Source organism: Cyanistes caeruleus, chromosome 1 (assembly GCF_971803275.1).
Source record: "Cyanistes caeruleus chromosome 1, bCyaCae1.hap1.1, whole genome shotgun sequence".
NCBI lineage: Eukaryota > Metazoa > Chordata > Aves > Passeriformes > Paridae > Cyanistes > Cyanistes caeruleus.
The window spans coordinates 101352068-101377755 of record NC_141701.1 but is presented as its reverse complement, the minus strand read 5'-3'; the positions used below and the strand labels follow the sequence as shown (position 1 = coordinate 101377755).

Below are 25688 nucleotides of genomic sequence, written 5' to 3'. Positions count from 1 at the left end.
TGACAGTACACCAGAGCCCCCTCCCTTACTGGGGATTTTACTAGATAAAAAAAAAAGAAAAATAATAATAAAAAAAAAAAGAACAAAAATAGAGATAGAAGGGAGAAAATACCATGCATGGACAGTTCATTACACTAATAAAGTCATTATACATTTTTTTGTAATTAATATTTTATGGACTTTGTAAAAAAAAAAACCTAATCTTTCTCCTCTCCATGGTTCTAAGAATAATTTGGTGATTTAACTCCTTAGAAAGATGTTTCTTTTTCATTTACTCATTTTCTCAGACTTACTTCATGAGGAAAACTTGTCAAAAATATTCCAAGAAGTGAAGCAATACAGGACAAAGGACTGAGTTTTTGGAATATAGTGATAAATTTCTTTGAAAATCCTTGACACAGATGAAATTATAGACAGAGATGTTTCACAGTAGCTTCAGTGAGAATTTTCAGAGCCTGTCACTTCAGAGCAGCTGGAGCCTTGGCACAAGCTCCCAGGTTATGTTTTTTCCTTTAATTTTTCCATAGTTCTCCCCCAAAATTATTTGTTAGCATTAAAATGAAAATATTCAAATTTATTATACACTTAGAAAAATATAAAGCCTTATCCTTGCCTTATGCAAACCTCTATTCATAGTCATAAAACTAAACTAATTTGCTTCAACTAAGGAAGTAGCCTTTACTCAGTTCTTCAACTACTAAATGTTATAATCAAGAATTATTGTCTATGTTTCAGGTGGACTTAAGTTTGAATGTACCACATATCTTTCCTCTCTCATTTTTTTCCCTAATCCAACCAGCAGTCTCTATTCTCCAAGCTTTAAATTCTCCCTGTCTTCACAGAAGTTAACTTTCCATCTGAGAGGCATGGTCTATATTCTCTTCATAAATATTTTCCATGTCTTTTGGTCATCTCACCTAAGTAAAAATAGCACAAAATAGTGTAGTCATGCAACCTGCCTGAGGATAAATTAGTTTCAGGGATTTCTTGCAATGACTATGTACTTCACTTGAGAATATTTTATGCCAAAGGAAGTTCTGATCTTTGATTCAGTATTTCACTTTTCATACCTGCATGTTTCCCACTGCTGGCTGAGGATTCAGTAGTAAATTACAATTTGAAGGCAGCAAGAAGCCTGCCTGAAACAATCAGGACTGGGCTGCTGCTCCCCTCAGTCTGCATTATTCTGTGGGATAGAGTTTAGGCAACATACATTAATACAGCTGATGCACTGCAATTAAAGAGAAAAAGGACAAGACCATGCTCACCATTGCTCTTTATTAATGATCATGTCTGTGTCAGTGGTTTTTTGGCACTTCTGCCTATTAGCTTTTGAAGTTGAACATGCTTAATGGGCTTATTTGAGGGAGGAAAGATGACAATAAGATATTGGAGAAAGCAGATCCATGAAAAAATAATGATGATGGAAAACACAGTGAGTAGAAGGAAAGTAATTCATAAGAGAAAGGGATTAGAGACCTTTCCTTGCCTTTCTCATTTTCCCCCCTGAGAGTGAGGGAGTACATCCTTCAAAACTTTTGTGCACCATTTTTCTTTTCCATTTCAAGGACAAAATGGAGCATTGCTGTAAATCAGTCTGATTTTTTTTTGTAATGCTAGCCACAAAACTTTCCCAAATTAAGCTTTGATCAAAACTGTGCGTGGAGGAGAGGACAAAAAGGAGCAAGACCATGAAAAATTAGCTGTTCTTTCTAGGTGAAATGTGCATGTGGTCCATCCCATTGTTTGAATTTGATGCAATTCAGAGCCCTGGCAAGGCAGTTGCCACTCCATCAAGATGGTAGCCACATGCTTAAGCAGTGAGACAGGAGGTGGTAAGGTGAGGGATAGTTTTGCTTTATATAAATATCTGTTGGTTTTTATGTGCCTTTTAGCTTGAGCTTCCACTGTCTGTATTTTTAAATCAGGACACTAGGCTAGACAGATCTTTCTTCAGAGGTAGTCTGAGAGATCTTACGTTCCAGGATCTAGAGTAATCCTTCCACATACATTTCAGAAATTTTGCACTGTTTTCCCCCCAAGAAACAAGTGAATCTTGCAAGTTTTATGAAAGTAAGGTTGACAGTTTTCTGGTTTTTCTTCCATGTGTTCATTTTCTTTCAGTGAATAATCTGTACAATATCCTCCACTAAAAAAAATGGTTCTGAGACTCAGAGACTTTATTCTAAGTAAGTGTATGAAACATACTTGTTCCAAAAGCTTGTTAAATACTCACTCAAAGTAGATTTTACAAAGTTAGGAGCATAATGGCAACTTGCTTTCAAAGGTGAGACTTTTCAGCATTCATAGAAAATCTTCCTGAATCTTTCTTTGTGTTGCCTTATGTGTCCTGAAGGAGTAAAGTTGAGAAGACAGATTTCATTGTTTGGAAAGCACTGTGAACTGTTGAATTTACAGGGTCTTTTGAGATATCAATGTGCAAATAAATTTTAAGTGAGAAGAAAAATATGGGCTGTCAGAGTAGATGAAGCATACAATTTTTTATTGCAGCAATAAACTGTATCTTTGCTTAGACTCCAGCAACTCTGTTGAGCCCTCTTATTTTACCCATCTGAAAAAACCCAAAGCAATGCCATAAAAACTTAGCAGTAAGTCATTCTGATATAATGAGCCATCCTGAATTTAAGGAGAATTTGGCCAGCCAGGTGAAGGTCTCCTGCTGGCACTCAGCAGCCTGTCCAGTCTTGCGTCCCCCATCTGCATTCAAACAGTATTTCCCCTACCCTTGTTGCAGTTCTCCAGAAGCTCATGAAGTGCTTGCCTGGGAAGCACACAAAAATTGCAGTCATGAACTTGAAGTATCACTTTGTAGAAACGAAATCCCCACGGAAGTTGCGGTTTCTGCAGCGACACTGACGGCGCAGGCAGGATGAGAGAGCACAGTGTGGAGGTGTGCGCGGTGCCAGCAGATCATGCAAATTAAATATTCAGTCCCTCTTATTTCACTTGTGTCAGTGATTTCCTCAGCCAGGCTTCAGTGGTTTTAAAAGTGCAAACCTGCTGCTTTCTTCATCACTGGAGGGGCCACTGGGACCTGCACTCGGCATGCTCCAGGAGAGTCAGCAGCTGCTTAAATCAGAGAAGGCATGTGGCTGATTGAATCACCTGTCACATTGATTTATGGACTTCCAAGGTCATCTCTTCCTGGCTTGTAACTGATTTTCTCTAGATGAAAAATACAAAAGAAGAAATTGTAGATAACCTCTTTATTAAGAGAAATGTAAAAATAATTAATAAAGACAGATTTTTTTTTTATTTTTTTTTTTAATATATAATTCCTGTGGGGAGAAAAAACTTTCTCCCAAATGACTTCCCTAGCTGAAAATAAATAAATATAGGGAAAAGGAAAGTCTTGGTTCCATGGACAACATCTTTACAAGTTACTGATCTATCTAGTGGTTTTTATTTAGTGGCTAAGTACATTGCCACTCCTCTTCAGACTGAACTTAGGTACTTGCTCCTGCCAAAGTTTAAAATAAACCTGTTAACAATGCACTGTAGGTGCCTGAGCTTCTTGTTCTAGTTCTGCTGTTACCATCCACCCAGCTAGCCTCCAGCTCTTCATTTCATGCTCACTTTCAGGGCATAACTTGTGGAGTAAAATGATGTACAAGAAAAGGAAAGAGGAATCTGTGCTGTAAGAATACAGCAGGCATACCTGAAGTACTACTGCAAGAGTTCTCTTGTACTTTAATGAGGAATTATTTCTTTGTCTGGAAGAATTTATCTTTTTAAGCTTTTAATTGAAAAAAAAAATAAGATTAAAAGCAAAATAAAACATATTTTCATTTATCATCATTACACAAAAATGAGTATGTCTGAAGAACCAGAGAAGGTTGGTTGGTTGGTTGGTTGGTTGGTTGGTTGGTTGGTTAGTTGGTTGGTTGGTTGGTTGGTTGGTTGGTTGGTTGTTTTTTTTTTCCTGGCATGCTAGAAGCCATGTGAAAGAGCAAAACTTAACCTATTTGTTTTATTCTTTATAAAGACTTTTCCTCATGCCTTTCATTCCTTTCACCCATCACTTCTGAGTAGGAATGTTGTTGATCACATGGATAACACTAAGAACAAAGTTCCACGAGGACTCCTAAGTGCAGAGTTTCACCCTTGGTCTCCAGGTATCACATGCATCAAATATTCCTTCTATTTTCAAGAAAGCAAAGAGCTTTTAAAGAGTGAAACTCCTGGTCACTGACTAATGTGGAAATCAGGGAAATGCCAAGGTTCTTGTCCATCAGAAAATCTCAAAATAACCAGAAATTCCCCACAGGAGACTCAGAGCTAAAATAAGTTAAAGCTCAAACTATGCAGAAAATATTTCAGAAATTCAGAGTGTAGTTTGCAGAACTACATAAATAAAGGCCATTTACTATATAAATAAAGTCCATTTTTTATGATTTTTCATCTTTTTAATGAACCAAAGTATTTTTTTGACACACACCAGGAATTTTTTTTCCACAGACCTGTGCAATTTCTGCCTTAGCAGCTGAGCTTAGGTTCAGTTCTGGCAAAGCTGCTGAGGGGATCCACAGGGAAGAACTGCAGAAATACAGAATTTATAGAACTACTTTCAGCTCTGCCACAAAACTCTGACAGCTTAAATTAAAAGTAAAGGATGGATTAATTGTATACGTACACTTTGTTAATATAGAGTAATTTCTTTATCATTTTGCAGATAAGACAAAGCTGATGATAAAAAACCAAAATGCATCCTTTCAAAAGAGCTGACTGGGAAGCCTTAGCGATTGTCCTGGCTGACAGCCCCTGGGAACAGAAAGTCAGGCAAAGTAGATGAACTGATTTGAAATACATAATAATTTTTACTTTTACAGCCAACTCAGATCAATATTTCCCTTTTTTACTTTCCAGAAATGTTCATCACAATTTTTCCATTATTCTACGCCCTTTTGAAATTCTAGATTCCAGACAGGACAAGAAGCAGAAGTGCAGCAATGCTGTGAAAGAAATGGTTATTCCAGCAATTCTGGTTTCTCAGGAAGGAAATAAGTAGTATTACGTTTCCCATATAAAAGAATAAACATATGCTTCCAGTTGCAGTGACCTTTCAGATTAAGCAAACAAGACAAGAGCAAAAAGCACTGTCTTTGTGAGAGGGTGGATGGTGTTGACCCAATTGCTGCTGTCTGAAACACTGCTAAATAATTTATGCTTGTGCAAAGTGAATGTACGGCACCACCAGATTGCAGGGGCACATTCACTTTCACCACACAGGAGTTCAAATGTCAGCATAAGGCACAAAACTGAGGAGAGGGATAACAGTGAAAGGAGCAGAGCAAAAAGGATAGACATTTTTTAATGGCAGTCGGTGTACCAAACAGTAGCTGTCTCCTGGACTTCTGCGCACATAGGGAGTCAGGAAAAACAACTTTGAGCTGCTTCCTACACTCCCTGTAGTAGTGATAACCTCATAACAGGCAATTGCCTTGGAAATTTCACAGCCCATTTGCCACAAACCCAAGAGAACTGCGCAGTTTGAATAGACCCAGACATCCAAGCACTTATCTCAAGCAAGGCTGCACTTCAGCCTTACGTTTTCAAGACTTCTTTCCTTTTATCATCTTCCATGCCATGTGCTGCAAGTGACTTCTAATAAGGACAGAAGGCCTTTCTCTGCTTATCTGCCCCTGGGAGGAGCCCCCAAGGCCCCGCTGCAGTGAGAGGGCCACCAGCTGGAGCTGCCATTAGGAGCATGTGCCTCCTAAGAGGAACCTTGCTCAGAGGCACACACTGCTCCGTTATGGGCAGGTCCATACCCCACTGGAGGTCACCATGAGCCAGCGGTGTCTTGCTTCATTGGCAACTGCTCAGCCAGACCTGATGCCTGGGATCTCAAAGCTGGAGAGACTATGATATTTTATCACAAGAGGAAATACCACTGTTCAAGATGAAATGTCAGCGGGATGAGACTCTGGCTCAGCATTCAGCAGATTGTCAGTTTTATCTACTCTTTTCCAAAATGAGCATGTCTTTAGAGGGGGAGAATCAGCAAAATTATCCCTCTTTTCTTGAGCAAAAAAATGATGCAAAGTTTCCATCATTTCTTGATCAAAATCCAAACATCAAATAACTACAGTTTGCTTTTGTTAATAATAATAATAGTAATAATAGTAATAATAATAATAATAGTAATAACAGTAACAACAGTAACAACAACAATAGTAATAGTAATATTAATAGTAATAGTAATAGTAATAGTAATAGTAATAGTAATAGTAATAATGTTGTCATGCATCGTATATTTATATTGAAATATATTTTCTGTTTGTTGCAATTATTTTAGACTTTTCTCCCAGAGAAGTTTTGCTTTTCTGATGGTAGCCAGAGATGGCTGTTCTTCAGTCTGTGGTAACATCTGTAGAGCTGCAGGTCTCCTTCTGGATTGACAGGCATTTTATATTGAGAAGAAGTTGCTATTTTCTTCCCTTTGCAGATGAAATGCAGACAGCGGCACAAGAAGGGTCAATTTTTGTTGGTTTGTTTGATTCTTTTTTCTTGGGGTTGCTCAAGGAGTTGGTGCAGGGCTGAGATTGATGATGGTGCAAAGCATGCCCAGGAGCTCAGTTCCTCCCAAATGTGTCTGTTGTTTTTCAGCCATGGGTGAAAGCAGAGGAGATTTGCTACCTCTCTGAGTAAAATACTGCATCCTTTGGCAGCAGCCTGTGTTAGGAAGAGAAAGGCATTTATTTAAGACATTTAAGGTATCAGCATAGAAATCTTGCTTACTGGTTACTACTCTGTAGTTCATGTGAGCCTGTAGAAGATATAATCTGTCTGTGGTATTTGCCATTTTGAAGCATGGCTTTTAATCAGTGACCTTAGTGGAGGGCAGTACTCCATTTCTCTGTGTTGTGGAGTTTGAGGAGAGAGGGTGGCTCTGGTTTTTGTCCTGGGAAAGCAGGAATGCCTGCAGCAGACACAAGCATTTCGGAGCAAGCGCCTAAAGCCTTACGGATGACAAGTATTATGTAAATCAAAGGCGGCAAAGATGTGACAAGATAGGAAGTAATAAACTCTGGAAATAAGTGGGTCCACTTGTATACAAAGTTTGTGTTATGTTTACTGTAGGATTTATGTTGCAGTGTAAAAGACCAGGGCATAAAATCACTTGACAAGCAGATCTCCGGGGAAGTGGTTTCAGTCTATGTTTGCCAGAGCCCTCACAGACCATGAGGAGGTTCTGAAGAGATTAATGACACGTAAACAAGAAAGCAAATTGTTGTCAATAAAGTGAAATTTCACTCATCATAGGGCTAAAATAAATTGTTAAGAGGCTGAGAATCAATTTAGTTGAAAATTGCTAACCCAGTGAACGCTGGTAGTGTAGGAGAGTAGAAAGTGGTGGGGAAGGTTGAGTTTTTCCAGGGCTAGACCATGGCATTTTTTCTCATCTTTAGTAAATGTAAGGAGCCAGTAGCTCATAAAGGCCAAGTACAGAATCTTGCTCCTGGAATTGCTGAGCTGGAGATGAAATAGGTTGGTATGAAATGGAAAGGTTGCTGCTGTACCAGGATTTGGGACACCCAGATTCTGTTTTTGGCACCATGTAATGTCAGACAAGTCACCTTTGCTTTGATTTCTTCCCTATAAACCAGAAATTATACAAGGAGATATTGTGGAGCAGGGTCACCTCAAAGCACACTTCTTACATCCCCCAGCTCAGGAAACCACAATCAAGCATTTGTCCCATGGACAGTGGGAAGAGCTCATAGCTCTGTCTTAAATATTCCTTGTCAGAATAGTAACAGTGACTGACAACCCTTCGTCATCCATGTTGTGATTCCAAATCTGACATGGCAGCTGAGGTTAAGATAGTGAATCAAATCAGCTGAAGTGAATTGATGTTTTGTCAAAGCCACATCTGACACAGTGTCTACAACTTCACTTCCCATTGCACAACCACTTTTTCTGCAACACTGTGGAGAGACAATGGCAGCCTTGAGAATGAATACTTCCATAGTGGAGCTGTAATTTCTATTTCTATAGTCGCATAACCTTGCTGTTTTTGAAAAAAAATAAAGCCCTGCTATCATGTTAGGTGTACTTGCTCCTGATCAGAAGGGGAATACTCATTTGAGTCTGTGAAGAAGAATCTGAAGAAAACTCATTTGGCTCATGTAGTAATGTGCATTTGAACTATCCTCTATGGATTTCTTTTTAATTATTATTCCTTCTCTTTAATTATTTTTATTACATTTCTTTACTTTTTCATGCAGTTCTGCCATTAAATGCTCAGATATTAATCCATGGAATTTGCACCACACTATATACCACCACAATTCCTGGTGGAGCAGTAGACAGCTCATGAGTGAGTTTTCTCCAGTAGCTGCAGGAACTGTTGATCTTTCCCCACAAAATGCAGCTATTTGGAGTACCTAATAAGAGATGGGATATGCAGACTGGAAGGCACTGCTCTGTTCTTGCCAGTCAGATTAGCTGAGCCAGAACCAATCATTCATTTTTTATGGCAAGAGAGAAGGACAGCTGAGTTGCAAGTGTCCCTGGATTGCTTGTTTTCTTCCAGGATGTCTTTGCAGTCACAAGGAAGTCCATGTGAAATATGAGATAGCTGCTTTCTATGAATAAAAAAATAATAGTCTGGATTTCAATGGATGTTTTATGCATAGGAAATAAAGATAGATAGATATAAGAAAGGGTTAAACAAGTCATTATTACCCTGTACAGTGCAAGGAACTTTTGTAGGAAGGAGTATCAGGTAGTGCTCAATATAGTCCAAAGAAATTTAAGTGAATTATGGAGTCAGTTACAAATTCTTTGATGGCACTAGCAGCAGTAAAGTTTGACCTGAGAGAAACCATGAAGCCTTTAAGCTGCGGCCAAAGATCTAATTAATAGCAAATCCCATTGCTGCAACCTCAATCTACCCTCCTGGATCATACAGCTTTCTAAGTAACCTGGTATCATAAAAGGTCAATATGTGGTTTCTTCCACACTGATATGCATTTGTCTCAGTCACAGAGCCAACCACTATACCAACTAAGAACCTACAATTCTCCTCAGCACAGGTGGTAAAGCAAAAATCTTCTCGAGGCCCTTCCTAACTGACTTTGCCAAGATTTCCTCTGTGGATGTAGCTTCTGAAGTGAGAACGATGCTTTGGCATAGATATTTGCCCCAAATTCACCTTAAGAAGTTAAGTACACGACTGGAACTTGTCACCAGATACTGTCTCCCATATCTTCAGCATATGCCTGTGCTTGCCAAAGTTTAAATGGTGCTTTGGTCATCTGCAGGCTTCACTGCACACTTCTATCTCTGAAGTAGGAAGCCCATATCCTAACGTGACATGTACTGTACATTTCACACCTAATTCAGGGAAAACAGAGGGTCTCTTTGAGAAGGTGGTAGACAGCAGTTGGTTTTTTATGTCAGTGACTGTCATAAAATGCTGCTACCATTATAGTTTCACCTATTGAAATTGCTTTCTGTGATCCAGAATGAGGCATTTCTTGTAGTATATTAATGTTACGTAATTTTGATCCTGAAAAATGGGCAATAATAGTGTAGGAAGCCCACCATTAATAAATCCAACACAATCTGCATTTTATAACCAAGTTCCAGAACAATTTGGCCAGCTTCAGAATGATGCCGTGTTAAAAGGGGACTTATCACTCCTTGTCTGATCTTAATACTGTCACTTAATAGAGTTCACCAGGTCAGTCCCAGGTTTCCCATGGCAGTGTCAGATGTCTCGTTCCATAAAGCCATTTATTCAGGGCACAGTAACACAGAAACATCCGGAGCTGCTCCCTCAGAGGAGGATCCCCAGCAAAGGAACCCCAGGCTTTTCTCCCCTCACAAATCTACCAGCTCACAAGTCTCGCTCTTCCTCCCGAGTCTCTCAGTGCGCACCCACCGGCAGTGCCAGCGCTCTTTGTGCCATTCCTTATGGGAAAGGCTGGCAGGTCACGGCCTCTTGTCTCTCTGGGCTCCCAGGCAGAGCTCCATCTGCACCTCACACTGCAGCTTGCAACTGGGCTGCCTGCAGCAGCTGTGCTCCTCAGCACCAGCTGTGCTGCAGGGTTGTAGGCTTGGGCAGAGCGGGTGGGACTGGAGTAAAATCCAAATGTTGCAGCATAAGATATTGCTCCTGGCAGATTTTTTCCAGGCTGGACACCCCTGGCTAGGGCTTCAGCCATTGATGTGTCAGACAGGGCTTCAGGAGACACATAACAATGTGCCTTGCCCAAGGTAACTGAGTTGTTCGGTGACTGACTGAGGGGATGTTGTTGCTTTGAGAGCATGTATGGCTTTAGTTGCCACAGGGATTTCTATGTAGTAACCCATCCTCTTACAGGGACAAAAGCCTTATGTGGTGCTCTGCACTCTGGGGTCCTAATTCCCACTGGGCCCTCACAAGCTTTGGTGAATATTAATAATTAAAGACACTTTTATGATATTTTTCCCCACACATGTGTCATCCCCCTCCTTCTCTAGCTGCTGTAGGCAGAACTTCAGTCTCTCCACCTCTAGGTCCCATATGGCAGGACTCTGAAAGTTCAGAAGGCTCCTTTCCAGCTGTGAGTAAAGATGAGACTGGGCTAAGCATGCTTTTCCGTACAGCCAGAGGTTTGTAGGGAGAGTTTTCCAAAGGAAGTGTGTCTGTTTTATAGGATCTGGTGTAAACTTCAGTTTTGAGACAGTAATTCCAGACTTACTGGTCATGTTGCAGTGCTATCCGGGGCCCGCTGAAGTCTTTTGGTAACCAACTGATCTGCTCTGAGAGGTTGGAATTTAACCCTGGAGACCTCTGTGATGATTTATCCAACTGTTCTTCTAGGAGAGAGGAGTGACTGTGATGTGGGGAGCCTATTGCAATTCCTTTGGTAGAAAAAGAAAAGGAAAAGGATGGATTTGCTTTCTGCAGACCTCTGGTAAAGTACTGCCCTGGGTTATTGCCCAGAAAACTGAGCATTTTTGAATAAAAAGTTACACTTTTGGAGCAGAGATTCATTATATGAGACCCTGGCTGTTTCTCCGTCACTGCCTCCCTTATCCCATGTTGATGCATGGCATGTTGATGTCAAGTCCAGCAGTTCCAATTAGGTGGAGACAGGATGGGGCTGCGTGGAGGAAGCCCTCACCAAATGAATGCCTGTTAATTCTGTGGTGTAAAGCTGCTCTTCTCTGCTCACTGCACCCTTGGTGAGGTGCTTCAGCTCATCAGTCCCCATTGCTGTCTTTGCCAGAAACTTTTATTCACTGTCTTCACCCCTAAGTTGTTTTCTAGTTGCCTGGATTGTGAAATGGGTGTCCCACAGTCCCAGGGATCTGCATATGATATTTGGTCCATCTGGAAGACCGGAGTCTTACTACTTGTTCCCTGTTCTGGGGCTTCTGTGCCTCCAGGCTATAAGACTTGAAACCTCACAGCAGCAGGACTCCAGCATTTTCAGGAACAGCTGGATGTTTCACAGCTTATTTTGCCGACTATAATTTGCTCAGTTTTATTGTGTGTTTCCAAGACCATTCAGACTCCACTGGTTTCTCCTCATACTCTCCTTTCCCTCAGCCAGTGGTCCCACCCTCTTGGTTGCCTCTGCCTGAGCAGGATATCCTTGCTCACGCAACCTTCTGCTATTTTTCCCCCAGATATTCCCTTTTTATTTCTTGGCTGCTCTTCCCTCCCCCGCACTTCATCTCTGTGTACCGGAGTGTCCTCTGCATGCAGAGGAGCTTCTGCAGGTTGGGTCCAAACTGTGTCAGTGAACACACTGAGGCAATTTTCCCATGTAATAAATGCACCTCACGTGATGCTTGAATCAGATTAGAATCAAGCCCAAGGTGTGTTTTTAATAAACAGAAGAGAATGCTATCCCCTCCTACCACCTTCCCCTCTGGTTATAAAGTATTTCTTTTAAGTTTGTCTTTCAAGACAGCTTTAAAATGGTCTTTTGGCCTGTTGATTCCCTTTCATCAAGGTGAAAGAAAACCACTCTGGTCCTTTCAATCCTGGTTAGCCCAAGTGTGCATACACAGTTGTAAATAAGGAATTTTCAGTTTTTTTGTTTTGTTTTTTTTTTAAATTTAATCTGACTTCGACATCCTTCAGTTAAATTCAGCCACAATTCAAAGCAAGGTAGATTCTTACTTAATTTCTTGGTTTAACTCTCTTGTGGGGATAGTACACAATTTTCTGTTAATATTAGCTGCTTGATGTCCATGGAAGTGTAAAGCAGGTATGTGGTACCGTAAATAGGGAAATAAGTGTCCAAAAGACCTCCAGCTGAGAACTTTTATCAGATATCTGTTTTGCCTTATTTTCTTTTTTACGTGTTAAAACTCATCTGTTACAAACTGCCTTAGTTCTGTCTGGCTCATGGCAAGGAGTAAAAGAAATATTCTCCTTTATTTCTTGCCTATGCAGAAGAGGAGTTTCAAAGCCTCAGCCACTCTGGCATCCCTGTGTGTCAGGTCCACCTTCAGGAACTGGAGGGGAAGTCAGACAGGACCCCAGGGAGAGCAGGGCAGGGGTAACTCACTGACTGGGCTGGCAAAGGTGCAGCAGGAGCACAGCCCCACATCCTCTGCCTCCCAGACAAAAGCACCTCCCTCCCCATCTCTGTAACGTGAACGCAGGTTTTATTCTGATCCCTCAGTCAGCATGGTGGAACAGCAGTCCAGCCTCATAGCAAATATGATGTGCAGTGCTTGGGCTATTCTTACTTGCTATAGCCCTATATTATTTTTTTAGGAAGTACTTCTAATTTCAAGGTGCAGCTGACAAAGCAGAGGGTGACTTTGCTGAGAGGAAGTATTCGCTACAGGAGCAAGGCCATGCTTGCTACAGCCTCAGCTTAAACATATTTGGTTTTGTGTGCTGGCCCAAGGAGGGCTGCTTTGCAAGATGATGCTGGTGGCCCTAGACTGGAGGAAGATGGGATGTTGCAGGAAGCATCACCATGCCAGCTTGAGGATTTGGACTGCAGGCAGCAGGTCCTTCACCTTCCTGGCCTAGCCCTGATAGGCAAGGCAGGACTGGGACTCTGTCCTCACTCCAGGGGACTTTTGTTGGTTCCAAGAAACCCAGGCACCTGGGACTTGCATGCCAGCCCCCCTAAGGACAGCCCATCTGAGTCCTGTAAAGAACAGGAAGAGGGGGAGGTTTGGTGAGCCATCCCATCTCCTTCCTTTATCTACCCTCAGTACTTGTCTTGAAAAGGTGCTGTGAGCAGTGTTGACAAATATTAGTATGGAAAATTTTATTTCTACATTATTTGTCTGTGTGTAGCTAAAAAAAAGTGTGATTTGTGGAGTCTCATGCTCAGGGAAGGAGGGTTTGGAAGAAAATAGGAGCTTAAAAGAGACTTTTCCAATAGTGAAGTGCTGAGGATGACTGGGGTTACCCCATGAAGATGTCCCATGGTGATATCTACACCTCTGTGCTCACACATCACCGCAACTTTGGACAGCAGAGAGCCTCCACAGCTCCTTTTCCTCCCTTGCCCAGGCTGTTCTCTCAATCTCATGCCCCAGCCCTTGTTGCCAGAGACCCTTTTTAACCCCACACCCCCAGCACTCTGGTGGGCTGCCCAGGCAGGCTCTCCTCTGCTAAGCTGGGGGAAGAAGGGAGCGTCTTTGGAGTCCCTTTCATGAAATAAGGTTTAGATGGGACACATGCAATAGTATAATGCAGGCAAGGAAAACACTGAATGAGCTCAGGGGAAAGCCCACGCATGATGGGAAGGCAGAAGGAAAGGAAGGAGGGGTGAGTTTGGGACAGATGCTCAAGCTAAGGATTTCTTGGCTATTTTTATGCTAAATTCCTATACTTAAAATGACTCAGTTGTTCTTCCTCATATGATATAATGGGCCCCATGAGAAATTTCCTTGGTTAAAAAAACCTTGTGCTTGCATAACATCACTTCTTCAATATGTGCTTCTCCCCAGTGAGCATCTGGGGGAGCAGAAAGGTTAAATGCCGTAATTGCCAAAGGATTTGTCTTGATCCAGGAGCCCAAAGAAAACAGACTTTCTTGTGTAAAGTCCCACTGGAGCACTGCTCAATATGACACAGAGAAGCAGAGGCTGAGTCTGGTTTTACAGTGCTAGAAGCAGGGGTTGAGTCGTGTGGAGAGCAGGGCGTGCTTTGACGCATGCCAGACACTCTCACGCTGGAGGAGAGCCTCATCCTTGGAAGTTTTTGGGGATGTAATGCCTTGGAGTGCACAGCCACCTGTGGGACTAGGTTGGGTTGTATTTGGCACAGCATCCTATGCCATGATGGATAGGAAGCCATAAGAAATCTTGTCTTGAGCTCCCTGTCTGGACCATCAAATATATTTTTCCACTGAAATACCATCAAAATAGGGACTACCTGTCTGCACACAGCAGTGGCAACAATCTGTTTCTTTCTTCTGTGAATGGAAATAAGGCCTTTCCCTGTAGTAAATGAAATGGGAATTACAAAGTAACTGCAGGCCTAAACAGGAATGTTTTGTTCAAGAGGAAAAAAAAGTAAGAAGAAAAAAAGAAAAAGCACTAAAAGGGATAGTCAGGGCTGGCAAAATTGCAGCGTGGGAAGAATGGAAGAGAGAATTCAAAGAGCTTTTGGTTCATTAGCAGGCAAACATGCTGTGACAGCTCATTGTGAAACAAATTCTTTTCTCCATATGAAAATGCAGGTGTTTATTTAAAACAAAGGCTGAGGCTGAAATTACTTTCTGTGGCTGGCTGCCTGGATGTATGTGGCGTCCTCAGTAATCAGTGCTTTACCTGTTCACTCAGGAGCAGGTAAATCTAGTGCCCTATAAATAAAATAAATAAATAAGTAAATGTGTGATCACTCTGTGCAGTGAGTGGCATGATGGGGACTTGGGGCTTCTAGGAACTACTGCAGCATAAATTATAACAGGAGGATGTGTATCTAGCTGTGAGCAAGCCTGGTTGGTTTTAAATTGAGAATTTTTTTTAATGGGTGAGCCATATTTTTTTATATATCTAATTTTTAGAACATTTGATTGCCCAGCTCAAACTGTGCATCTTTTCATTGCTTTCCTCTGCAAAGAGTTGATGTATTTCCAGTATTCAGTTACTCCCAAAATGATGTGCATTATTTCTAGGCATGGTTTTACCCAATTTCAATTATGAAGATACCCAGCTGCTGCTTCATAACCTGGAACCATGGAACACGCGACCCAGGCTCTAGTTATTGTATGAAGAAATACAAAGATCAATTTCTGCATCACTGTAGAAACTGAATGAAATGCAGAAGGCAGGATAGACATCAAGATTTGTTTTACCTGCCTAAACCTACAAATAGTATAGGTTGGTTGGTTTACAAAAAGCTCAAAGACAAAATTAATTGGAATATGGGTTTTTTTGGAAACTGGAAGAGTTTATGGGGATTATCTTGGTTTTATAGTGTTGCAAAGAGGAAATATTTAGGTGGATAATTCATTTTTATTTATTTGGGGGACATCAACATATTTTGCTGGTTTTTTTTCCATTTCTATTGATCTTGCAGGGATTTCTTTTAATTCATATATTCTTATTTTATAATGGTTTACCTGTTAGATCTCTTTGAAATTGTTAACCTTTGCTATAAAAAATAGTTATGGAGTGCTCCTTTTTGCAAAATATTTTTATCCTATTGCCCCATTTAAAAATGGAAAAGAGTTAAAATATCAGTATTTTCTGCGTAGTAGAATTGTGCCCTTTCTGACCTCTTATGTCCCAGGCCCATTATGCAAAGCCCTCATAAATATTTTGAAGTTCAACTCAGGTGACTGGGGATTTATGCATGTGTTTAATTACTTTGTTGCAGAGACATAAATAGAAATTAATAGCTTTACACTGTGCCAAACATGTTACTGCGGCCCCTTTCCGGGCCCATATATTATTATTGTAAGCATATTTTACAGAATTATTTCAAGTCTCCATTAATTATTTTCTTGGCACTGAGAGCAGCCCCATAATGATTGGTACTTTCTCTAATGTTATTCAGTGCTACATATATACACATACACACATAGGCATATATTTTTATACATATAAAAATGTTCATATCTGTGGATACATTTAACTGGTGAATTTGAAGGCATTTTCTTGAACAGGCTTCCAATTGTCATAAGAAAATGTGTTAGTATGGGTCTTTTTACTGTAGACTTAGGATCCATTGAATCAATATATTTACATGCAGATGAAAATTGATAGTATGACCTTAACTACACAATGCATGCTTATAAAGTGGTGGGTTTAATCCTTAGAAAAATCTCTAACATAGGTTCACTAAAAATTCAAATGGTATTTCAGCATAAAGAATAGTTGAGACCTGCTATGTGGAAAACTGTGATACCCAAAAAGCTACAGTCTGATTTAATTGATTAGATTTCCCATTGCAAATATTGTAATAAAAATAATATCTCAAAATCTAAAAAAAATAATTATGATAGTCACCAGAAGTATTTTAAAAATTGCGTACTGGAAATGAGGCAAAGGTTCAGTTTTGATTTATAAGAAGTTGTTAATCTGTGAACAGAAAAAAGCAAATGTTATGACCTAATTAACTTTGCATAAATAGATGTAGCCTATTTTGTGGAGGTCATTCAGCTAGAAAATGCTTTATTTACAACTTCAGTAGATAAGGAGAATTTCCTGTTTACAAACATGTCTACTAAATTAGCTATTTTTGTAATGATTGAGTTTCCTGCATTAATTTAAAAGGATCCAAACTTGAATCTGACAATGGGGTTTTCCTATGGTTTTTTGAAAATGGACAGACAGCAGGGGGTAACCCATAAAACACTGCCTCTGAGACTGACATTAAAGACACTGCGCGAAATTTATATTTTCAGTCCTACCAAATCCTGACAGACTTCCATGGACCATAGCCTGATGGAAAATCTCCTGATAAAAGGCCTTCTGAACTTGTGCAGTGACATAGCTAAATAAGCAAAACAAGGCAAATGCCTTAAATACAACTCTGTCTTACAGCTCCAGCTGCACTGGGTCACCATGTGGAGCTATGTAAAACACTGAAAGTGATTTTAAACCTCTGCTGCTTCAATTTGGAGGTATGAAATAGAAATAATGACTGCATCAAAATGAGTGCCTCTATTGGCTTAATGGGGGATATAATTTACAGAATCTTTATTGTTGTGCTCTACCTAATTTAAAAAAAAATAAAACTTGAGGCTCTTCTTTTGGCCACCCTTGTTGAACCAGTGAGTAAAATCATGTCCAGTCTCCAGGAAAGTACTCACATATGTTCATTGAGGATAATGGGGCTTCTCAAAAGTTCAAAGTTATGGTAAAGATATACATGTACTTTCAAGTGCATTACTGACTTCAGGCCATAGTAATAAAGGAAATAGAATGTCAGGATAACCACAACAAAATTAATGAAAATCTTGCACATTAATCTGAGGGGTCAAGTCAGGTGGCCTAAATCTCCCCACCAACCTCTCAGCTTAATGTTTCTGGCTATTGCCTGACTGTTGGCCTCGAGGACCAAATATCAAGATTATTGCTGGCCAGCCCTGCAGCCATGTTACACAAGATGGGCCATGTTACTCATGCTAAAGTTTAGAAAGGTCCCCCCACTTCTTTCCTCCTCTCTTTTAAATACTTCCAAGTTTTTTTGTTATTTAGAATTCTCTTTTCAGGAAGACACAAGATTTTGGATTAAATCTGGAGGATTTGGTATCTCTTTCTTACATTGCTCATTTCTGCATTGCAGCACTGAAATGTGAGATCTTGGGTGCTGACCACAGTAAACAAAAAGCTTCTCAGTGGTGACAGGAGAAAGTTACCTCTACACAGAACTAATGGGCTCAAATAATTAACTTCCTGCTTACTTTCTGCTTTCCTTGATCAGGCATGGTCCCCTCTGACTTGAATGAGAACCAGCTGATAGTTCATCCTGGTATGCTGACAAAACTGCTTACAGTTCTGGAGAAAATCAAGACATGTAGTACTGACAATGCCACACACCACGCAGAGGCTTGCAGGATCATTTCTAATTTTAATTCAACTTGTTTAAATTCTGATGAGAATCCAACTTTTATTTAATTTTCTGCAATCAAGCTGGAAGCTCTGCTGGCTCCACAATATTCAGAAACATTACTCTCTCAGGGTGGTTGCAAGCAGCTTCCAGATGCCCCCCTTTCCTAAGGCAGAGCTGTTGGATGAGGGAGCCTTGGAGCCAGGAGCACTCAGGTGTTAGGAGCACTCCAGTGCTAGCAGCCCTGGCAGCAGCATGGGAATGTGGCTGCAGACCAGGTACACGTGTGAGCTGCTATGAGGCCAAGGCATTCCAGGACCTGAAGACCAACGGCCTCAAGAAAACTCTCCCTAGACCCATGTATGGCCCAAATTCTTTGATTTGGTAAAACTTCAGTGAAAACAAAGTGTTTGATTAAAAACTGTGTTTTTTTCCAAGGGAACTTTTGTTTCCTTGGAAGTTATCCAACCTGTGCCACCAAAAAAAGTCTATTTATGCTTTGATTTATTACAAATTCTTGGAACACACATCAAAAGTCTTCATGGATGGAGCTACCATTTACTTTGAGGAGAATTTGTTGTATAACTGATTATATAACGAAATGTAATTACTTCTCCCAAAGTATACACAACAAAATCTCAGCATTTTTTGCCTATCAGTAGATCTTGGTTATTAGAGTTTATATATTAACTTTCATCCTTGCCAAGCACAATGTGACCAGGCCAGATGTTTTCAGACCTACCCCTATTTGAGGAATATATAATATACAATATAATATATATATATAAAGTTCCAAGCCTGTGCTCTGCATAGTGAAAATCAGGCAACAGGAGCATGGGATTTTGGATTTAATTTTTTTTTTCTTCTCTGATGTTTCTGTGCATGAATCCAAACATATATGGGTTCTTTTATGCCTTTTCAGCTGGAAGGAACTCTAAGAAGCAATGTGCAGTTGCAGTAATATCAAGACTGGAAAACATTTCAGTCTTTCTTCCCATCACACCACTCCTCTTCCCCATCATATGGAAAAGTTAGATACATACACAGATTCTTAGTGGTTCTGCTTTGAAAATGATAGTTCCATCTTTGCCAACAAGATTTACCCTCTGACCTATTGGGTTCATGCTTGGACTGCTCTGATAATAAACATCTATTTCTCTCTTGTCTCTTCAGGAAGGGACTAGAGGTCTGGGCTACAAAATGTGACCCTTTGAGTGATTGTGCATCATCTGGGGAAGGAACAATGCTGCAGAGCAGGACCACATCATTCTCCAGAGTTTCTGCTTGGACTGACAGGCCCAGGTTGATTCAGAACTTTTCCTCCTGTGTACCAAGTGCTTGCAGACACTGCCACGTTCAAACTGTAAACTCTCACAGGAGAGGCAGCTCATCGTACTGGGGTAAGGATTGGGCTCCTGAGACCACATACAAGTGACTTGGTTTATTTTTTTAAGGAATAATTTGCAATTCAGTTTCCTAATCTGGTCTGAGCCAGCACTGTTGAAGCCTAGCTTTGGAAATGCAGGAGGTGGCTGCCTGCATATTATTTCACTGGCCTGAAAGAAACATCTGAATAAATGTGTGGTGAGAGTTCAGCTTCTTTAAATGACACCCTTTGAATTGGTCTGTGCAAACTTAGCCCAAAGTTTGTTTGAAGGTAACTGGTATGTCATGCAAAGCGAGTATGCTGGAATGCAATAATGCAGGCTGAAGCTGGGGAGGCATGCTCATATTTGGAAGGCTGCAAAAACCAGACAGAGAGCAGACACACTCAGATGCCATTACAAAGCTGATGAACAAGGAGTGAACAATACCACGTTGCTCATAGAGCTGTCACTCAGGGCTAATATTCACTGATGTTCATTATTCACTCCTGTCACTCAGAGAGCAGGAAGACACTGTCTTCAACAGAGGCAATGCCCCAAAGTGAATGTGAACTTCTGATGGCTTCTGAGTTGTTTATCAACTTCTCCCAGTCCTCCCATTCTTGAATACGCCACACTACCAGATTTTCACTTTCACATCCTATGTACAAGTGAAAAGCGGTATCTAACATAAATAAACAGTTCATCTAAAGCGTAGCAACATAAGGTTGAAGAGCAACAGTGTTTTTCTCTAGCAATGCAGGTGTTAAGGACAAAGCTCCAATCCTAATCCAGGCTTCATGCAGAAGTGGAGTTGTTTAGACCACCCAAATTTAGCCACCCAATTTGGCTGGTTAAGCTAGCCAGCTGGGCTCTCCAGGTTCCCCCTGGAGTCAATGGAAAAACAGGGGGAGAGTAACTCGCTTCCAGGAGCAATTCAATAAGCCTATGTCGGGCTTCTGTTCTGAATTGCCTCTAGGAGAGCTCCTCTATTAAGGAAATTCAAGGAGGCAAGCCAGGTAACTAAACCAGCTAGGCTGGGTGCCTAAATTCAGTGCTTTATAAATCCTTTTTGTGCTGTAGAGAAACAGTGTCACGTACTTCTACATCTGTACATTATCACATGAAGCTATGAAAAAAGTCCCTTTACCCTGCTTGGCTCTAGATTTTGTGTGTGTGTTTGCCTTTCCAGAATTCTTTCCAGAATCCTTTTTCTCTCTTTCCTTGGACCCCAAGTGACCCATAGGCCATCTGCTTCGGGGCCTGGAGATATCATTTGCACACAGTTTAAATGTGGTCTAGTAGTAAAGGAAATTGGTTTTTATTCTGTTCTTTGTCTTTATGTCTTTCTACAGAATGATACTGTGGTATCCCATAATAAAAATATTTATAGGTGTAATTGTCTGGCATCGTGGAGCCATTTGGAAATCTCCCCATCAGACAGGAGACTGCTGGAAAGACTGTGAGTTGGTAGACTGACATGATCTGTTGAAACAGATCAATTTTTTGGTGTTTTAAAGGAAACCAGACACAGCAAGTAGTTTCCTGGCTCATCAGCAGGTCAGCCAGCAGGCAGACAGGTCCTGAAAGACTTTATCTGTTTTGCCAGAGCTACCAGGATGCCAGCTTATCACCATGACACTGAACATAGCAGCTCCTCAGGATTTATCACAAAGTGAAAAATCACATTCTGCTCAGTTCTGAGCTACCTAAAGCTGGGTGGTTTTGCTTTCTTCCTTTTTCCCCCTTCTTCTTCCCTACTACAAGGAAAACCAGTTCATCTGAGGATCTGTTGTTATGGTTTGTTTTGTTTTCCCTCCTCCTTGTTCCAGTGCCTCAATTATTTCCTATCTGCATGTTTATTGTTTGGAAGCAAACTTGCTTTCCTGCTCTTTCACCCGACATTTCCTTTCTGAAAGTCTATCTTTCTGGCACTTTGAGAATGTGAGTTCAGCTCCAGCCTTGCCAACAGATGAGCTGCAGGCAGCTGCTGCTAACTCCACTGCTTCCAGTTTTGCAGCACATACTCAGACACAGCAAGGAAGGAACAAATCAAGCATATCTTTCAGGTATATTTTCATACTCTAAAAATAAATTTATCAGGCTGAATCAGGTAAGTAAAAAGGACATAACATTGAGAAGATGGCAGAGCAGCTGAAGTAGTTTGCCCTGAAACCAGAGAACCAAGACACTGCAGGCACATCCCACTTGAAAGTGTCACTATTTCATCCTTCTGGGGAATCAGACTCAGCCTGGTGTGACAGCATCCCTCTCCTGTCTGCTCCTTGCTATGAAGTTGGTGTGCCTTGGCCTCCGTAGTATGATGGAGTGATAGGGCTAAAGCAGAGTTTTGTCCTGGGCCAGTGTGACTCTGTTGACAACCAAGGCAAGCCATTATGTATTGAGTTACAGCTTCCCGTGTAGCCTTGAAAAAGGAAAGCTGTCCAGAATGCCTGTATTTTTCTTGAAATCTCTACAAAATGCGTCACTTGGACTTTAAGAGCTCTCCAGAGATGAGAGCAGGAGAAGTGGTGCCATGCTGAGGGCCAAAATATACAAAAGCCCTTATTAGATATCATTTCAGTGGAACATAATCAGTTTTGCTTATCTGAAGGAAGGCAAACTATTTGCCTACCCTTCTGCAGGGAGCCCGTCTCTCTGGCTGTTGTAAATTATGAGAACCAGCTTTATTAGGAGGATCCCAAGTGTGTTTTTGGAGGTGGGGGGCAAATGGCAAACACCCTGGCCCTGTTTTGCCTCTCATCCTGGGCTTGTCCCTCTCATAATGAAACGATGTAAACGTGTGCAGGAAAAGTGTTGACAGCTGTGTATCCATTATGCCTAGCTCGACACGCAACCTTATTATCTGTGAGCCATTATTTTTTGATTGTTTTCTCTCTGCCAGGAATTCAAGGCAAGAAAATCCATTTCAATCGGAATAAAATGACAGGCTACCCCAATTTAGTGGAGATCTCATCAGTTCAGCCAGGCAGACAGTGTTAGAAAATTATACAGGGACAGGTGCCCATAATAGATCAGCTTAGGCTTCTCTGCCTTCAATGCATTTATAATGATGATGGTGATATTATGTATGTGCAGAGCACTTTTCAGCCAAAAGTCTCCCACACTTTGCAAACTATATACAACACATAATGTTACATCTGTGCAACATTGAAATACTTGCATTTTTTTATAGTGACTTTGTTCTAGAAGCCTCAGAAACACCAATGGATTTTTGTTTAAACAGGAGACCTTCCAAAAAAAATCCTCTCTGATGCAAGACAAATTCACTGCAATCACATGTTTTCAGAGTTGTGAACCAAGTGCATTCTAGCCTCCACCCCAGAAAGCACTTCAGCACACACTAAACTTGGCAAACATGTACCACCCTGTCTGAGTGCAATGCATTAGCTGGAGATAAGCATGTGTGTAAAGGCTCTCCCACTGTCCCAAAGACACTGTGAAGCTGTTTCTTAAAGATTCAAACAATCAGTGAAGAGAGAGGAGAGGTGGGGATTCTGCTCATTGGTTCTCAGATTTAAACCTATTGGCTGCTGCTGTAATTAAAGAAAAATGCAACAACTCTTGGCAGGCTAACCCAAGCTCGCTGTGCTGGCTGGAAATACACTTTCATCCTGAAAAAAATATTCTGAATGCACTAAGGTTTTTGTGTGTCACCCTGCTTCTGTGATGTGAAATGGAGAGCATGCACAGAGGCAGGACTGGAAGCACGTAGCTTGGTTTAAAATCTCCTGCTGTTACCTGTTGGAGCCCCAGGCACAGCAAATGTCCCTTTATCTGTGTGACACTCAAGAAAACACTGGGTTTAATTTAAGACCATGGAGAAGACTTCTAAAACTAAGCAGAGAAACTGGGAATGTGAATGTGAGAGTTAGATAGAATTATGTTAAGTCACTGGGTGAAAAATTTAGAGTTTAGAGTCTGAGATACAGTAGTGAATGAGGGACAAGATGGAGGTTCTAGGGTGTTGGTTTGTCTTTGCCTTTCTTCTTTCTTCTTCATGGTTTTGGATGGTATTGGGCTATTGGACAGAAAAGTACGCAGTGTGGAACACAGGTGTTTGGTTATTGGGTTAAAAGTAAAAATAAATTAGTTGGCATTTTATAATTGGATAGTTTATGCTTAAAAGGCCTTGTGGACAGAGCCCTAGGTTGCCATATGTAGCTTGTTAGGTTAGTGTGTAGAAGTGCTTACTGTGTGTAAAAATGTAATATAGATAAGAAAAATAAACATCCTAAATCCAAACATGAAAGCCATCTCTCTGCTCGTTAATCCCGATCCAGGGGAAAAGAACTGGACGCTTTTACAGTTACCCTGCCGTTTTCCCATCATTTCTTTTTTGGCACAATCTGATGCATTCCAGAACCAGACTGATGTTGAGCCCTGAAGGTAAATAGTCTCAGGTAGGAATGAATCAGCAGAAGGGAATTTTAGCAGTCCCATCATCCTTCACAGCTTTGCATACATTAAAAACAGGAACAGCCTGGTCTCCTAAAGGAGCAGTATTATCCCACCAGGCTCCTTGGGACAGGGTGCTGCCTTGTCCTCGTTGCATGGACAGGGGTGCCTCTGCTCAGTGAAAATGCAGCCTAATTTACCAGATGTGGTAAGAAAGGAGATGCCCTCAGCCTTCTTCAGATGTCTGCACCCCACACCCACGATGTGGCTGCAGCTCACACAGCACACAGGAGCCCTCTGAGGTGTCTGAGGCAGTTGTAAAGGTGAAAGGCTGGTGGTGAAGGCACCTGCCCTCTCCCACTGCCAGCACCTGTGCACTTGCTGCCTCCACTGCTGAGCAAACCCAATTAGCACTGGCATGCAGCACCACAGGCTCTGAAGGCTGAGTGGTGCAGTTGCTGAGGAGGTGCCAGTGAAGTGAATTTAGTGTCTGGTTATATGAGCACTTACGTGTTTGCTCACTTCTTGTAAACAGGAATAAGAAGATTTTTGAAGAACAAACCAGCCAGCCCCCAGATCTTTCCACATCTTGGAGTAGGAGTGAGAAACATGTCACTGAACTGAAACTGCAGGAAGCTTCCAGTAAGCAGCATGCAGTCCTGGCCTGTGGCTTGGCTGGAGCCTTGGCCTGATGCCTCCATTCCCACCACAGCTGTTGTGATCCTGGGACACTCCTTGGCAAGGTGCTTAAACTGTTTGACACCCATCATGCCCAGAAAGACCAATTCAGCCAACTTAGCACAGCTACTTTTAATGAGACATCCCTCTCTTTACCGTCCTGCATGCCCACGTGAAAACCAGCATGCAGCTAGCCTCTCCCCTCATCTAGTCTTCAGGTGTGCCTCCCTCTGAAAAAACTTTGGCCCCGTTATTTAACATTTCTGAGTCTAGGAATGGATGTAACTTCACAGCTGCACATTCTTCATAGGTTTGGACTTACGGCAAGTAGTTTTATTTGGATGGAAATACAAAAGTAATTGGAGTTTGGCTGAAGATAGACACAGTCTAAAGCGACTTGGATTTTCTTATAGCACAAAGCTACCCAAGATAAACAGATCTAAAAAAAGCCCACAAGGAACACAGATATTTTCTCTCTCAAGGCTTCTTGAACACTGAACTTCTAATTAAACAACAAAGGTGCAGCGATCAGCTTGTGACACCCACTAGACACAGCCGATAACTCAGACGCACCCAAACACCAAAACACACACAGATGTAGGAGGCTAAATTTGGAATAGCCTGAGTACAGTTTTCTAGAGTGCTTCACCAGTGCACGTCAAATAAACACTGTTGCCAGGATATGAGTCAAGCATCATTTTTAGCAGGCAAGCTGGACTGATCAAATGTCTGAAAAAAATCAAACTTGCATAGAACTATTTTATGGAACCACATAGGATTAAAACATTAAAGGAAATAATTGGCAAACCGTTAAATCATGAGCAGCATTTCCAACAAAAGTTGGCAATTTTCATGGCTAAACACATGGTGATATTAAAGGCATTGGTTTTACAAGAATGTTTATAGAGAAATAAAAAGGAGGGGAAAATTAAAAAAAGAACCACAGAGCCTGTACATGAAACCCTAACATAATGTACAATTTTTCACATACGTGTGTGAAGTGTTAAATGATGTGTGAGAGCCCTTTAGGTGTTTGTGATAGGCTTCCACTCAGAAGAATGAGACATCCAAATACTATTTAAAAACAGAGTTTGTGGCAGGACTGAATGTGCTCCACCTTGCAGGTATCATGGCCAAGGAGGATGAGCATGTACCTTTACATTGGGAACTGGCCTTCCTTCCACCCCTTTTAGGGTGGGGATCTGGTCTTCCTTCTACTCCTGCTT

General features: G+C 41.2%; 1 long non-coding RNA gene across 1 annotated transcript; it reads right to left on the bottom strand.

The window, feature by feature from the left end:
* Positions 1-2315: 2315 nt before the first annotated feature.
* On the bottom strand, positions 2316-4756 carry LOC111923656 (uncharacterized). The gene is made up of 5 exons (XR_002861205.2): positions 4655-4756; positions 4482-4557; positions 3680-3757; positions 3127-3186; positions 2316-2350 (listed from the first exon to the last, which is right to left on the bottom strand). It is a non-coding gene; the product is annotated as an uncharacterized LOC111923656 (long non-coding RNA).
* Positions 4757-25688: the final 20932 nt, after the last annotated feature.